The sequence below is a fragment of the Balaenoptera acutorostrata genome, chromosome 5 (genome assembly GCF_949987535.1).
Source record: "Balaenoptera acutorostrata chromosome 5, mBalAcu1.1, whole genome shotgun sequence".
Classification (NCBI taxonomy): Eukaryota; Metazoa; Chordata; class Mammalia; order Artiodactyla; family Balaenopteridae; genus Balaenoptera; species Balaenoptera acutorostrata.
Window position 1 is genome coordinate 84,378,111 of NC_080068.1, and position 14,656 is coordinate 84,392,766.

Consider the following 14,656-nt stretch of genomic DNA (forward strand, 5'->3'; position numbering starts at 1 on the left):
AGTAGAAAAAAACAACATGTTTGATGAACACCCAGTTGAACAACATTGGAATGTACATTCATAACTGATTCTTTGAAAAATAAATGCAATACAAGTGCATATAATTATAAAGTCCTAATAAAACAAAAAAGATTTGTTATAAAATTAGTTTGAATTTTAGTATCATTATACAATATTAAAAGAATGCATAATAATCTTTTCAAAACATTAGTCATCTGTTTTATTTTGCATTTCTTTCCTCTTATTGTTTCCCTCTCTCTGAGTCTGGGCCATTAGAGTTTCTCGAAATGTTTGTATTACATAGATATTTGTGTAAATGCTGCAAAGTTGACTCCAAATCTATATTAGACATGAGTGTGCTTGTATTTCAATTCTTGTAATTATAAGTGGCCCCTCTCCAGACTATTATGTTTTCTTATGAAACACAACAGAAAGTATCAGATTAGGGGAAAAGAGTGGCTCAGGTTGCTCCAAGCAATTAAGAGAATTAAAGAAAGTTACTAGTGGATGCTTTACGTACAGCAGGGGCTCTGTAGATGAAGAAATATAACTGCTAGACACACTTGTGCTGATTTGCACTGTAGAATTGAAATTATCAGGAGTAAATATAATTACTTAGCAAATTTAATAAATGTTGTTTGGGGTTTTGAAATGATACTTGGATCCACAAATTACATGGTGACAAATGTAGTAACATACACTCAATTGTACCTTAAAACACAAAAATATGTAGAACGTTCTGGAATGCAGCAGGATGGTTATGGAGAAATAGAGATGATAAATTACTGCTAATATTGGGTGCTAACACACTCACAGTTACTACCCATGCTCTCATATTCCTTCTTTGATTATGTAATTTTGCCAAAATTATTTTTTAATATCCAATAGCTTAGATATCCAGGCTGTCCTCCTGAATTACAAATAAATTTTTTTATTCTTAGTAGGAAATAAGTAAATATTTGTTAACACTCAAAATGAAGTGCCTTAGATAAGTATTTAATTAACAAATAAAGTAGCTATTGCTCTTGAGCTGCAGTGATTGGCAATGATTGCTTTACGGAATTTAATAGTTATGAAATTAACAGAGATAAGTAATAAAAGGAAGAAATTAAGCTACACTTTCCATCATAACTTTAATTTGTGTGCTCTTAAGAATCATAAAAATGATTGGTCTTTTACTAAATGAATATTAAGATAAACATTTATACATCCTATTTTATCTTTGGATGACTATGTTGACCCACTAAGTCATAGTTGATAATTAAAATGCAATACAATTTTTATATTAAAAAGGAATAAAGTATTTTGTAAAATTGCCATATGGCACAAGCCTATTCAAAGTGTAACTCTTCTGCTATAATACTAATAACCATTAGTCTTCTACTTTAAACCAGTAAAATTTTAGAAAAAAAATTCAATAGTTCAAGTATACTTTGATAAGTATACTTATCAAAATTGTTTAAAATATTGTATTAGTTTCCTAGTGCTGTTGTAACAAAATAGCACAAACTCTGTCACCTAAAACAACAGAAACTTATTCTCTCACAGTTCTGGGGGGTTGGAAGTCTGAAATCAAGGTTTCTGCCAGATCAAGGGCTTTAGGGAGGAATCCTTCTTTACCACTTGTAGCTTTTGGCATTTGCCATCAATCCTTGGTATTATTTGGCTTGTGGACTCATTGCTCCAATCTCTGACTCCTTTGTCACATAGCCTTCTTCCCTGTGTATCTGTGTTTCTATATCTTCACATCATCTTTCTTCTGTGTATGTGCCTGTGCCCCAAATTCCCTCTTCTTAAGAAATTGATCATATTGGATTTTGTGACCACCTTAATCCAGTATGACTACATCTTAGTCTTATTACATCTGCAAAGACCGTATGTACAAATAAAGTCACTGTCTTACACAGATCTACTAGAGAATGGACTTGAGGATATGGGGAGGGGGAGGGGTGAGATGTGACAGGGTGAGAGAGTGTCATGGACATATATACACTACCAAATGTAAAATAGATAGCTAGTGGGAAGCAGCCGCATAGCACAGGGAGATCAGCTCGGTGCTTTGTGACCACCTAGAGGGGTGGGATGGGGAGGGTGGGAGGGAGGGAGATGCAAGAGGGAAGAGATATGGGAACATATGTATATGTATAACTGATTCACTTTGTTATAAAGCAGAAACTAACACACCATTGTAAAGCAATTATACTTCAATAAAGATGTTTAAAAAAAAAGTCACTGTCTTAGTTGCTTTGGGCTGCTATAATAAAAATAAAATAGACTGGCTGGTTTAAACATCAGACATTTATTTCTCACAGTCCTGGGAGGCTGGGAAGTCCAAGATCAAGGCACTAGTTGTCTCAGAGTCTGGAGAGAGTCCACTTCCTGGTTAATAGACATCTGTCTTTCACTGTGTCCTCATATGGTAGAAGGGGTGAAAGAGCTCTCTTGCGTCTTTTTTTAGGGGCACTAATCCCATCATGAGTGCTCCACCCATACAATATAATCTCCTCCCAGAGGCCACACCTCCTAATAACATCACATTGGGAGTTAGGATCTCAACAAACCAGTTTTGTGGGGGACAACAACATTCACAATAGTCATATTCACAGGTTGTGAATGGACATGATTTTTTAGGGACACTATTCAACCCAGTACAAACATGAAATATCTGTGTTCTTGTAAGTCCTAAGACTGACTACCCCAGCTGTGTGGGTGTCCTGCAACAGCGGTCCCCAATCTTTTTGGCACCAGGGACCGGTTTTGTGGAAGACAATTTTTCCATGAATTGGGGTGGGGGGGGATGTTTCAGGCAGTAATGCGAGCGATGGGGAGCAATGGAGAGTGACAGATGAAGCTTCACTTGCTCCCCCGCTGCTCACCTCCTGCTGTGTGGCCAAGTTCCTAACAGGCCAGGGACTGGTACGGGGTGTTGTGGATCCCCGTCCTACAATAAACAAAAATCCCACTGGAATATTCATCAACATACAATAGATAATATTTCTCATGCTCCAGTACAGGGACTGACAAACTTTTTCAAATATTTTAGGTTTTGCAGGCCAGACTGTCTCTGTTATAACTACTAACATCTGCTGTTGTAGCTCAAAAACAGCCATAAACAATAGGTAAATAGATGGGTGTAGGCCATGGTTTTGCCCACCCCTGCTATAGTAGAAAGAAATTATTTTATAACTTAATAGGGTAAAATTTTAAAAATACCAAGGAAAATCTGTTCACTGAAAGCATTGTCCACAATTTTCCAAAACTCTGCCCTTATTCTTAATGCTACTTCAAGACCTAGAAAGCAAAATGCATCTTAAAAATCAAACTCATAGAAAGAAACAAAGAATCTTAAATTGTAAAATGTGAATGTGGGGGTGACTTTTAAAGTTCAGACATGTGGCCTTTCTGAGTGCCAGGCTTTGTGTGACTTCACAGATTGTATCTCCTTGAAGCTAACTCTGTCTGAAAGTATTTTTGATATTTCATACTCTCAGTACACTCAGTCTTACCAAATGAGATTTTAAAAAACTCACTAAAAATAACTCACAAATGAATTAAATGCATAATATATTACTTAAAGTGCCTAATACAGCATTTTGGACATTGAATGATGTCCCAATATTGAGACTTTTAGATGAATTTACTAGCATCCTTAATATTAACACTGAGTGGTGAGTGCTGCCAAATAAAGGTAATTTTAAATGGAATTTATTATATAATAAATATTAATATTAATAATATTATTCTTCTAGTTTTAGTATGATTGTAGTTAGTCAAATATCAATAAATAAATTGTTACTGAGGTATATGATTTTTTTTTTTACATCTTTATTGGAGTATAATTGCTTTACAATGGTGTGTTAGTTTCTCCTTTATAACAAAGTGAATCAGCTATACATATACATATATCCCCATATCCCCTCCCTCTTGCATCTCCCTCCCACCCTCCCTATCCCACCCCTCTAGGTGGACACAAAGCACTGAGCTGATCTCCCTGTGCTATGCGGCTGCTTTCCACTAGCTATCTATTTTACATTTGGTAGTGTATATACGTCCATGCCACTCTCTCACTTTGTCCCAGCTTATCCTTCCCACTCCCCGTGTCCTCAAGTCCATTCTCTACGTCTGCATCTTTATTACTGTCCTGCCCCTAGGTTCTTCAGAACAATTTTTTTTTTTTTTAGATTCCATATATATGTGTTAGCATATAGTATGTGTTTTTCTCTTTCTGACTTACTTCACTCTGTATGACAGTCTCTAGGTCCATCCACCTCACTACAAATAACTCAATTTCGTTTCTTTTTATGGTTGAGTAATATTCCATTGTATATATGTGCCACACCTTCTTTACCCATTCATCTGTTGATGGACACTTAGGTTGCTTCCATGTCCTGGCTATTGTAAATAGAGCTGCAATGAACATTGAGGTACATGACTCTTTTTTTTTTTTAATTTATTTTTTTAACATCTTTATTTGAGTATAATTGCTTTACAATGGTTGTCAGTTTCTTCTTTATAACAAAGTGAATCAGTTATACATATACATATGTCCCCATATCTCTTCCCTCTTGCATCTCCCTCCCTCCCACCCTCCCTATCCCACCCCTCTAGGTGGTCACAAAGCACCAAGCTGATCTCCCTGTGCTATGCAACTGCTTCCCACTAGCTATCTATTTTACATTTGGTAGTGTGTATATGCATGACTCTTTTTGAATTATGGTTTTCTCAGGGTATATGCCCAGTAGTGGGACTGCTGGATCATATGGTAGTTCTAATTTTAGTTTTTTAAGGAACATCCGTACTGTTCTCCATAGAGGCTGTATCAGTTTACATTCCCAACAACAGTGCAAGAGGGTTTAATAAAGTTTTAGCTATGAATGCTGGAAAATCAACATTCAGTGAACATTTTGAATCACTGAAAAAAAATCAATATTGTAGAAATGTTGCAAATCTCATCCATTTAAGTTTGATTGACAAAAGTTAAATTCCAAATACCATAAATTGTTGCCATTTTTTTAACGTGAGGACTTTCTCTAGGAATGCAATTAACATCATCCACTTATTTCAAATATTGGGTTGGCCAAAAAGTTCGTTCAGGTTTTTCCATAAGATGTTGCAGAAAAATATGAACAAACGTTTTGGCCAACCCAGTACATAACTATCGCCACAAAGAAGGATATCCTGAAACTTGTACAAAAAAAAATAGATTATACCAGAAGAGTCCCAGATCCTTTGAGTCAGTACCTCATGGCCTGAGCAAATTTTACCTGTGAATTATATTGGACTTCTTCCTCTGAACGGCATGCATCACGCTGTCACATCTATGAAGTCACCAAATCTCATTGCATCTGTTCAACATTTTTTGTTAGATTGTTTTGACTCGAACCAGCTTCTCCATTCCTAACATGCTGCCTTAATTTGGGCTTCTAGATATTTCCTTCTAAAATACTAAATATTTCTATTTCTCTTTCTTATATCAGTCTGTACCCTTTCCAAACTATTCTCTGCATTCTTCTTAGGATACTTTTAAAAATGGAAATCTTATCACAAAACTCCCCACTTTAAGTCCTTCAAAGACTGTCTTTAGAATAAATTTCAAACTTTTCTTTAGACAGCTTTATTGAGGTATAATTGATGAGAAACTGCACATATTTAAAGTATACAGTTTGTTGAGTTTTGACATATGCATACACCCATGAAACCATCACTACAATCAAGGTAATAAGCATATCCATCACCTCCAAAGGTTTCCTTTTTCCCCTTTGTGTTTTTGTTTGTTTGTTTTCATTTTTGTGTCTTTTGTGGTAAGAACACTTAACATGAGATTCCATCTTAACAAATGCACAATACAGTATTGCTAACTAAGGGCACAATGTTGTACAATAGATTCTAGAACTTATTAATCTTGTATAACTGAAACTTTACATGTTTTGAATGACTCTTCATTTATGTGATATACCACATAAGCAGAATGAATGATAAAAATCACATGATTATCTCAACAGAGGCAGAAATAGTATTTGACAAAATTCAACACACTTTCCTTTTAAAAACCCTCAAGAAACTAGGTATAGAATTTACCTCAACATACTAAATGTCATATATCGACAAGCCCACAGCTAACACCATACTCAAATTGTGAAAAACTGGAGAGTTTTCTTCTAAGATAGGGAACAAGGTAAAGATGCACACTTATACCACTTTTATTCAACATAGTACTGGAAGTCCTAGCCAGAGAAACCTGGTAAGAAAAAGAAATAAAAGGCATCCAAATTGGAAAGGAAGAAGTAAAATTACCTCTGTTTGCAGATGACATGATCTTATATATAGAAAATCCTAAAGACTCCTCAAACTTCTTACATTAACACAAAATGTTCTTTAAGAACTCGGTCATATATATAGTATATATGAAGCCTCCTATGTGTGTGCATATATAGCCTCAGCCCCTACTATGGCCATGCTGTCCATTATACAAAGCATTCTCTTTACCTGAAATCATATTCCACCTTACCTTTTTTAATTTAGCTAGATTCTAACTGTCCCTTAGGAGCCCTCAGCTCAGCTTTAGCCCTATGAAGCCATTCTTGATTCTCCCAATCTGATTTAGATGATCATCTTCTTTGACTTTAACACAACCCATGTTTAATAGGTACACAGTATACACTCTATTGCAATTATAAATGATATGATTTTTATCATCCAATAGAGAAGAAAGCTTACTGAAAGCAAGCAATATGTAGTGTGTACAGAAGGTAGAAAGTTGAGAAATGTTGCAGAGGCAAGTTGAGGCCACGTAATAAAGGTCCTGGCATACCAGGGATAGAAAATTTTCATTGTCTGTGTAAGTGATGGAGTACAACTGATGTGTTGTTTTTTTTTTTAAACAGAATTATGGATTAGGAAGATCAGTCAGGCAATAATGACTAAAATGAAATGGAGAAGAGAAAAAATGTAAAAGAGAGCAGTCAGGAAATAGCAGCGTTAGTCTATTCTAGCTGAAACACACTAAACTGGAAAAATGGCAGTTGGGAAGGTGATCAGTTGAGGTGTTTTGTTTGTTTTGCTTTGCTTTCCCTTGTACGGGTTAATTCTTCTTCTCACCAGCCCTTTATACTCTGGGACCTTTGAAAATTGTTCTAATAACCTCTACTTCTGAAGAGTTAAGAACTCTTTTCTCTATATAGTAAAATTGGTTTTTAGACCCTTCTCAAAAGATTTTTTCTATTTCCTTTTCCTGGTCCTAGTCCCTTACATATTTATCTGATGAACATATTTTCAGATTCTTGAGCCTAAATCTTTTCATTAACTTTGTAGGACTTCAATATTTAACTAGAATTTCCAAATTGCAGGCATTGGAAGATTTTATAACCCCAGAGTTTGCTCTAATGGTGGTCTAATGGTCTACTGGTCTAATTATAATTTTTACTAATATTTATTTAAGGCTTACTATGAGCCAACTATTAAGCTAAGCACTTTAAATGCAGTATCTCTTTCATTTATCCTCACAGCACTGAATTATAAGTCTTATTTTCAAAAATGAGAAAATTGATGCTTCAATAGGTGATGCAAGTTGCCAAGGCCACATGAATAACGAGTGCTTGAGGAGGAATTCAAACTTAAGTCAAACGATAAAGCCTGTGGTCTTAATTTAAAAAAAAAACTACCAACTTATGACTCCCCATATTCCCGAGCCAAGATATGTGTGTGTGTGTGTGTGTGTGTGTGTGTGTGTGTGTTATGTGTTAAAGTGAATTGTGAGAAGTAGAAGAGGGTGAGTATAAGGAAGGCTGGGGTTTTACATATGTCATGGTAGAGATAATAACAATATGACTGATTTTAAAATCTGTACATTGAAGTGGATCTAATGAATTTTATATGGAGGCAGATAAACAGAGTATGGAGAACAACAGCCACATTAGCATAATGGGAATATGGTTCTGCCTAAGTGGCTAGAGGAAATTATTTTTTAACCATTAATGCAAATATGTAGTGTTTCATTTTCTATCTTCTGATCATTTTAAATAATGTGCCTGTGTAGTAAACAGAGGGCTTTTTTCTATAAAAGATCATTGCAATATTTGGTTTTCAGCAAAACATCCCAAATGAGCTCATTTGTTGAGGTCTTGTAGACAAAACAGACATTTAATTCTTCAGATTTTCACTGTTTGTTGAATTATTTTTGTATTTAGATATTTAAACAATGTAAAATATTATTATATAACAGTTAATTAGTAAATATTGATAAGATAATCCAGAATTCTGCTAGGCAACACAATAAAACTAGAACATTTTCTCTATATTTTATATTTTAAAAATAGAAGGGCTATTTTTAAACTCAAAAATTGTACTCTCTGACATTACCTAACTTCAAAGTACCACCATATTCCTAATAACAAGAAGAGCATAATTTTTTAGGATTAAAGAATTTCAAGATGAAGTTTATTAGTGAAATAATTTACAATAGCTCAGTGGGGATGCTGAATAAGAGGGTGTGTGAAGAAAGACAATTCCTTTGGTTCAAACACGTGGATGCAAAGCTTTGTAAAAGTTACTTTGAAATATCTGGCTCCTAAAGTTTATTTTAATCCTTTAATCTGTGTATAATGAATTGATTATATTTTACAATTTTATTTTATAAATATTTTTCTAAGTGTATGTATGACCCTTCACATATTCTCTAGAAAATGTAGAAGTATACTTATAGATTAAATTTTTAGACTCATTTTTTGAAGTTATGGAAAATAGACTCTATCCTTAGCCCCCCTTTGCATTTTTTTTAGTCCAGGCCCATATTCTCTGTTCAAACCTATGAAAATATTAAGAAAATGGTATTAACTAATATTAAGCAAGATTTCTGTTTCTTAGAGAAGCACTTAACTTCATTACGTTCATTTTTGACTACCTATTTTGCTATATATGAAATGGCTATTAGGTTACTTGATAAACTTCTGGTTTCTACAGATATAAATTTAATTGTTCTATATTTCCATACTTTATGTTCCTGAAATTATACTTCATATTCATATTTTACCTGCTCTATCCAAACAATTTTTTGAAAATAAATATACAGATAATGCAGAGTTAGCCTATTATTTCAAAATAAATAATAATGTTAAGGCATGTTGAATATTTAAACAATAATAATTGTTCACTCTGAAAAAAAATATTTCTTTTTTGTATCTTATTCACTAAGTAAACCATTCAACATTTTTAAAGCACTTATTATATTTCATGCAGTATAATAAGTTGTGAAGGGATATAAAAATGATGCAAGTTTCTACCAGTAAAGACATGGGGAATATGGTCATTACTGATAACTCATGAATCAAAGAAGAACGAAAATATTCTCTGTTAGCGTGTAAGGGTGGAAAAATAGTCACAATGGTGGTGAGTGATATTTGAGTTAGGCCACAAAGATTAATAGAATTTTATTAGGCATATATAAGGAGATCAAAGATAAATCTGGGTAAAGAGAATAGTATGAAAAAAAGCCATAGAAGATAAAAGCATTACAAAGATATGAGACTTTGAAATTTAGGAAGTCCTTAATAACCAGACTAGAAAACAACCTGAGATTCTTCCTTCTCCCTAAGTTCATATACTCAGTCATTAATCTCATTGCATCTTCCTCCAAGATGCTTTTATTACTTCTCCTTTTTCACTGCTGTGGTCCTAATATAGATCTTTATCATCTTGATCAGTGGTTCTCAGCTAAGGGTGGTTTTGTCCCCAAGGGGATATTTGGCAGTGTCTAGATATATTTGTGATACAACTAGAAGCAGGGCACTAATAGGATCTGGTGGATAGAGGCCAAGGATGATAGTAAATATCCTACAATCCCACAACAAAGAATTATCTGACGCAAAATGTCAGCAGTGCCAAGGTAGAGAAACCCTAATCTAGATTATGGGAAAATCTCCCTAACCTTATCCCTGCTTCAAAGATTGCCCAAGGAGTGCAAAGAAATCGTCTAGTCATGTCATACCACTTACTGACTGAGTTTGAGTTGTCTACGTATTATTCAAGAAAATATATTTATTAGATTTATTAGTTGAAACACCTAATGTTTGGGGTCAATAGAGAAATAATATCTGGAGATACTAATTAGATATGAATGAAGTAAAAAGGGTATAGTTCAAAATACAGAGAAGGCTAAATCTTCTTGAGAAAATCTTTAAAAGGAAAGGAGGAAGTAAACAGTAAAACTTTTATATTTAAATGTGAATGAAGATAGGCCAGCCAATAAAAAACCAAATAAACACAAAACCAAGACAGAACTATCAGGAAGGTGGAAGGAGAAGAAGAGCTCTTAATAAAGCACATGTCTTTAGTCACTCTCCACCTTTGTGAACTTGGCCGCCATCCCCAACATGCCCTTGCTTCCTATTAGGATGAGTGGCAATTCCATTTATCCCAAATATGCATTTGTTATTTATCTTCCTAATATTTTAAAGCTCTCTGTTCATTCTCGTTCTTAGGAAAATCTTTAAAGCAATAGAACCAAAGGAAGAGCAACCAAGTTCTTTCAAAATGTGAAAATTAGGGGGTTACAGAATATAAGGAAGAAGAAATATCAGTGGACACAAAATCCCAGTTGACTACAAACCCTCTCTTAAGTATCAGCTCTTTCAATCCATGTCTTGATGTACCAAGGATGATCAGGGAAGTGAAATGGCACTCTTTCATCAATCAATTCCAGGACGTCTTTAAAGTGCTGTCTAGTTCAGGACAGAGGCCATCTTTTCTTACAGAAAAACAAAATTCCCTTGGCAGAAGTTGGGCTGAAACATTTTGCCCAACACAGTAATTTTGGCATTTTAAAATTACCAGGTGGTCACATTACACATCCTTATAATTAGTTGGATTTTAAAAAATCTTGAAGTGGCTGTGTTGAGTGAACAACCTATTTCAATATTTGGCCCAACTTTTCCCAGGTGTGAGGGAAAAGCCTTTATTTGTATTAGATTCTGCCTGCATTAAAACACCATTTAAATATTTTGACTTCATTGATTTGTTAAAACTATCAAATGGTTTACTTAGTAAAATAAATATTCACTTCAGAAAATAAAATAAACCAATTACTGTATGTAGTTTCATCCACATTGTTAGAAGGCATTAGACCATTCACTTAACTGCTCAAACAGAAGTAAAGACTCTCTTTTTCACTCTTGTGATCACATCTCGTTTGTATTCCTGAGGCTGTGCACCATAAATATAGGCATTGAGAGGAAGGAAAAAAAAAAGTGAGATGCTAGCAAATTTAAAAATTATAAGAAACAAAAAACCTAAAAGTGAGAAAATATTACTCTTCTATTTGTTTGTTTCTCTTGTCTATATACCTCAATGCATTTATTTGAGGAATAATAAATTACACTATACAGGTTTATGGCAGAAAATGTGAAATGAGAATAAATTAAATACTACACTATATATTTATTTATTTTTCATATATTTATTGACCACCTACTATGTGCAAGGTGCTAACCTTACCACTGTTTACATAGCTGCATTTGCATAGCTGCATTTACAGTTATAACAAGACAAGAAAGCACTTTTTTGAGCTTGAAGTTTAGAATAAGCGACAGAAATTGAAGAACCAATTACACAATTATTTTATTAAAATGCCAATAAATGATATTTGAGAAAATTACAAGTTGCTATGAGAGCATATGCCACAGGGAAGGACTTAAGTCTAGAGGTTTGAATAAAGTTTTCTCAATGAGATCATGAATGAATTGAACTTTGAAGATTTGTGGCAATAGGGTAGATGAGAAAGAGGGAAAACTTCATTCCAGGAAGAGGAAAAGTCATGGCAGAATGTTTTTAGGTAGAAGGGAGAATGAATCATTTGAGGAACAGTAAATATGTCAGGAAGAATATAGGGTGGAGAAGGAGCTGTGTTGGAGACTCTGTAAAGAATAAAATGAGCAAGGGTCAAATCATGTATATTCTCCTAATTCATGTTAAGATGGCAGTTTTTATCCCACATCAATGGAAACTGTTAAAATTTTGAAACAGGGTCCTGGTGGGGGGAGTACGTGTTTCCACTGGGTACATGCTTCTTTGGCTGCAGTATGAAAAGCAAGTTGAAGGAGGGAAGAATGCACTCAGGGAAACAACTAAGAAAGAATGCATTTCCTTAGGTAGAGACTAGGTAGAATGGTCTAGGCTGGTATCGGTGGAGATACAGAAAAGCAAAGAGATTTGAATTATTTAGGGGTTAAAATAGGCAGAACTAGATAATGCATGAAATGTAGGCTGCGATGAAAGAAAGGTGGGGGAATTGGGACTTCAGGTTTATAGTTTGAAAAACTTGGTGTTTGGAAGTATCATTCCATAAAATAGGGACAACATTTCCCTTTAAAAATTAATGTTAGAGAAGGATCAATTTTGGCATAAATTTTGAAATGCCAATTAGATATCCAAAGAGGTGAGAAAGTATGCAGGACAACATGTGGCATTTAATATGCATTTAGTATGTAGTAGCTTAAAAATGAATTCGTGAATGAATGAATGAAGAAAACAGCATGATATTTGTTTGTTATAAAGTATAAAATACTTATCATAAAACAGTGGAAAATGCACAGAAAATTGAGTTACTTGCCAAAGGTCATCTGGAAACATAAAGAAAATAATTAAAATAAAATGGAAAAGAAGCACAAGCTTATATTAAATTATGCTGAGACCAGTACCTATTTATTTTTAAAATTGAAACACTTTTCTCTGAACTTATGATACATTGAAATTCATTGAAAATATTATTCATACACATATCTAAGTCAAATACATAATCTACCAAATGGTTTCTGGTATATATTTTCCTTTTAGTATTTCTTCAGAACATACTTTGAAAATACATGAGCTAAATGGGATTTATAAGGAGAGACTTAGCAATTTTTTGGATAAATAAATAAGAAATGAAAATCTAATTTAAAAACACATCACAAGACTAACTTACTTGTTATATACATAAAGTACATTTTAATAGATCATATACAGAATGTTTCTTTTACATTTCAATTGCATTTGTAAGCAATGTTGTCCATTATTATCCAATATTATTTCTTATTAGTTGTGTCTTACTTTTGTTCAGTTTTTACTATTGAATTTGCTATAGGAGATTGTTTGGTAATAAGATTTTAAGTATAACAACATTATATTGGGAGATATATATATATATATATATTTTTTTTTTTCAATTCAAATGAAATCTTTTTTCCAAGTTTACAATCAACCATTTCCCTCCATAACTTAATTTACTGGAAATAAGGAGCACACTGGTAGTACATTTCAGTGATTTAAAATTCTTTAATAGAGGAAAAATTACATTTTAGCTTTGAGAAAAGTTATTTTCATGACTAAAATGATTCTTATATCCACAGATCATAAGGTACTCATTCTGCGGTACATTTTTAGATTTGTAACTATTTTTGAGTGGAAGATCATGGTTAAATCTAAATCCCCAATTTCAGTGATGGGGTGAACATCAGAATTGTTACTTTGATATCCTTTGATATTTAGGTTGAGTTGAGGAAATATAATTAAAAACAGAATCTTCCAATCTTAAAAACCTCTCCACAAAGATAGAAGAGAAAGAAAACTATAAACCAGAATGTGATATACATCACAGGCAATCCACCGAAGAGACTGCAGAAAGAAAGAAACAATATCTTTTTATAGAGCTAATCAGATACTCCCCATTACATAAATGTTCTCAAGATAAACGATAACTAGTCCTCAGGTAAGACACTTGACAACAGCATCTGTCCTACCAAGTTCATCCTAAACTCACTTGCCAATGGGGTGACCATGTGTGCTAGCTAACTGGCATTATCCAGTGGAAACATTAACATCATGTATCCTTATGGCAAGAGCTAGCTTCCCAACTTGCAGTGAGGCACCCACTGATGTTAGGTTCCTACCCTCCCACAAAACTCAGAGATACAGCTGATGTCTTCCTTGATGATTACATTTCAAAGAGATGTTCCCCATGTCTTGAGAAAGACATTCCTGGGTCTTAAAGCTGGCAAGAAGCTTAATTAGCTTTAAAACAACTTATATACATTTCAAAGTGACACAGAAGAAGCTTATAATTACAAGTTTTCTCCAGCAAATGTTCTAAGAAGAGAGAAGTCGTGGTCAGAGGAGTCTCTTTGCTATTTTCAACATGAAGAATTAAGTATCTTATTTTTTAATTCTTATTTGCCTTTTCCAACTCCTGCCTGTGTTACTATAAAACAGTAACAATTTTATAATTATGTCCATTGCTATTTCTACCACTCTCTGGGAAAATTGCAGCCATCTAAATATCCAGTAAATACACAGTGAAATATAAAGCAAAGTAATTATAAAAATTGTGATGGAATAGCAGAATTACTGATTTTTTTAAAAATCAGTACATTATTTGCTTTTGGGAAATAACCTTTGACTATATCATATCAAAGGTAAAAGGTTAAATAAAATTCTTAGTTGGCAATGAATAACAATTTTTCCTAGTCATACATGAATTTTACAAATTGTTGTGATATCTTTGTTGCCTGGGTTTGCAATGAATAACTATCTAAATATTGTGTGGTAGATCCTTATGAAGTCTTTTCCCCACCTAAGCATAAGCAGTAGCTTAATTCTGTATCTTAATAGTCTAAATTTTTAATTAAGT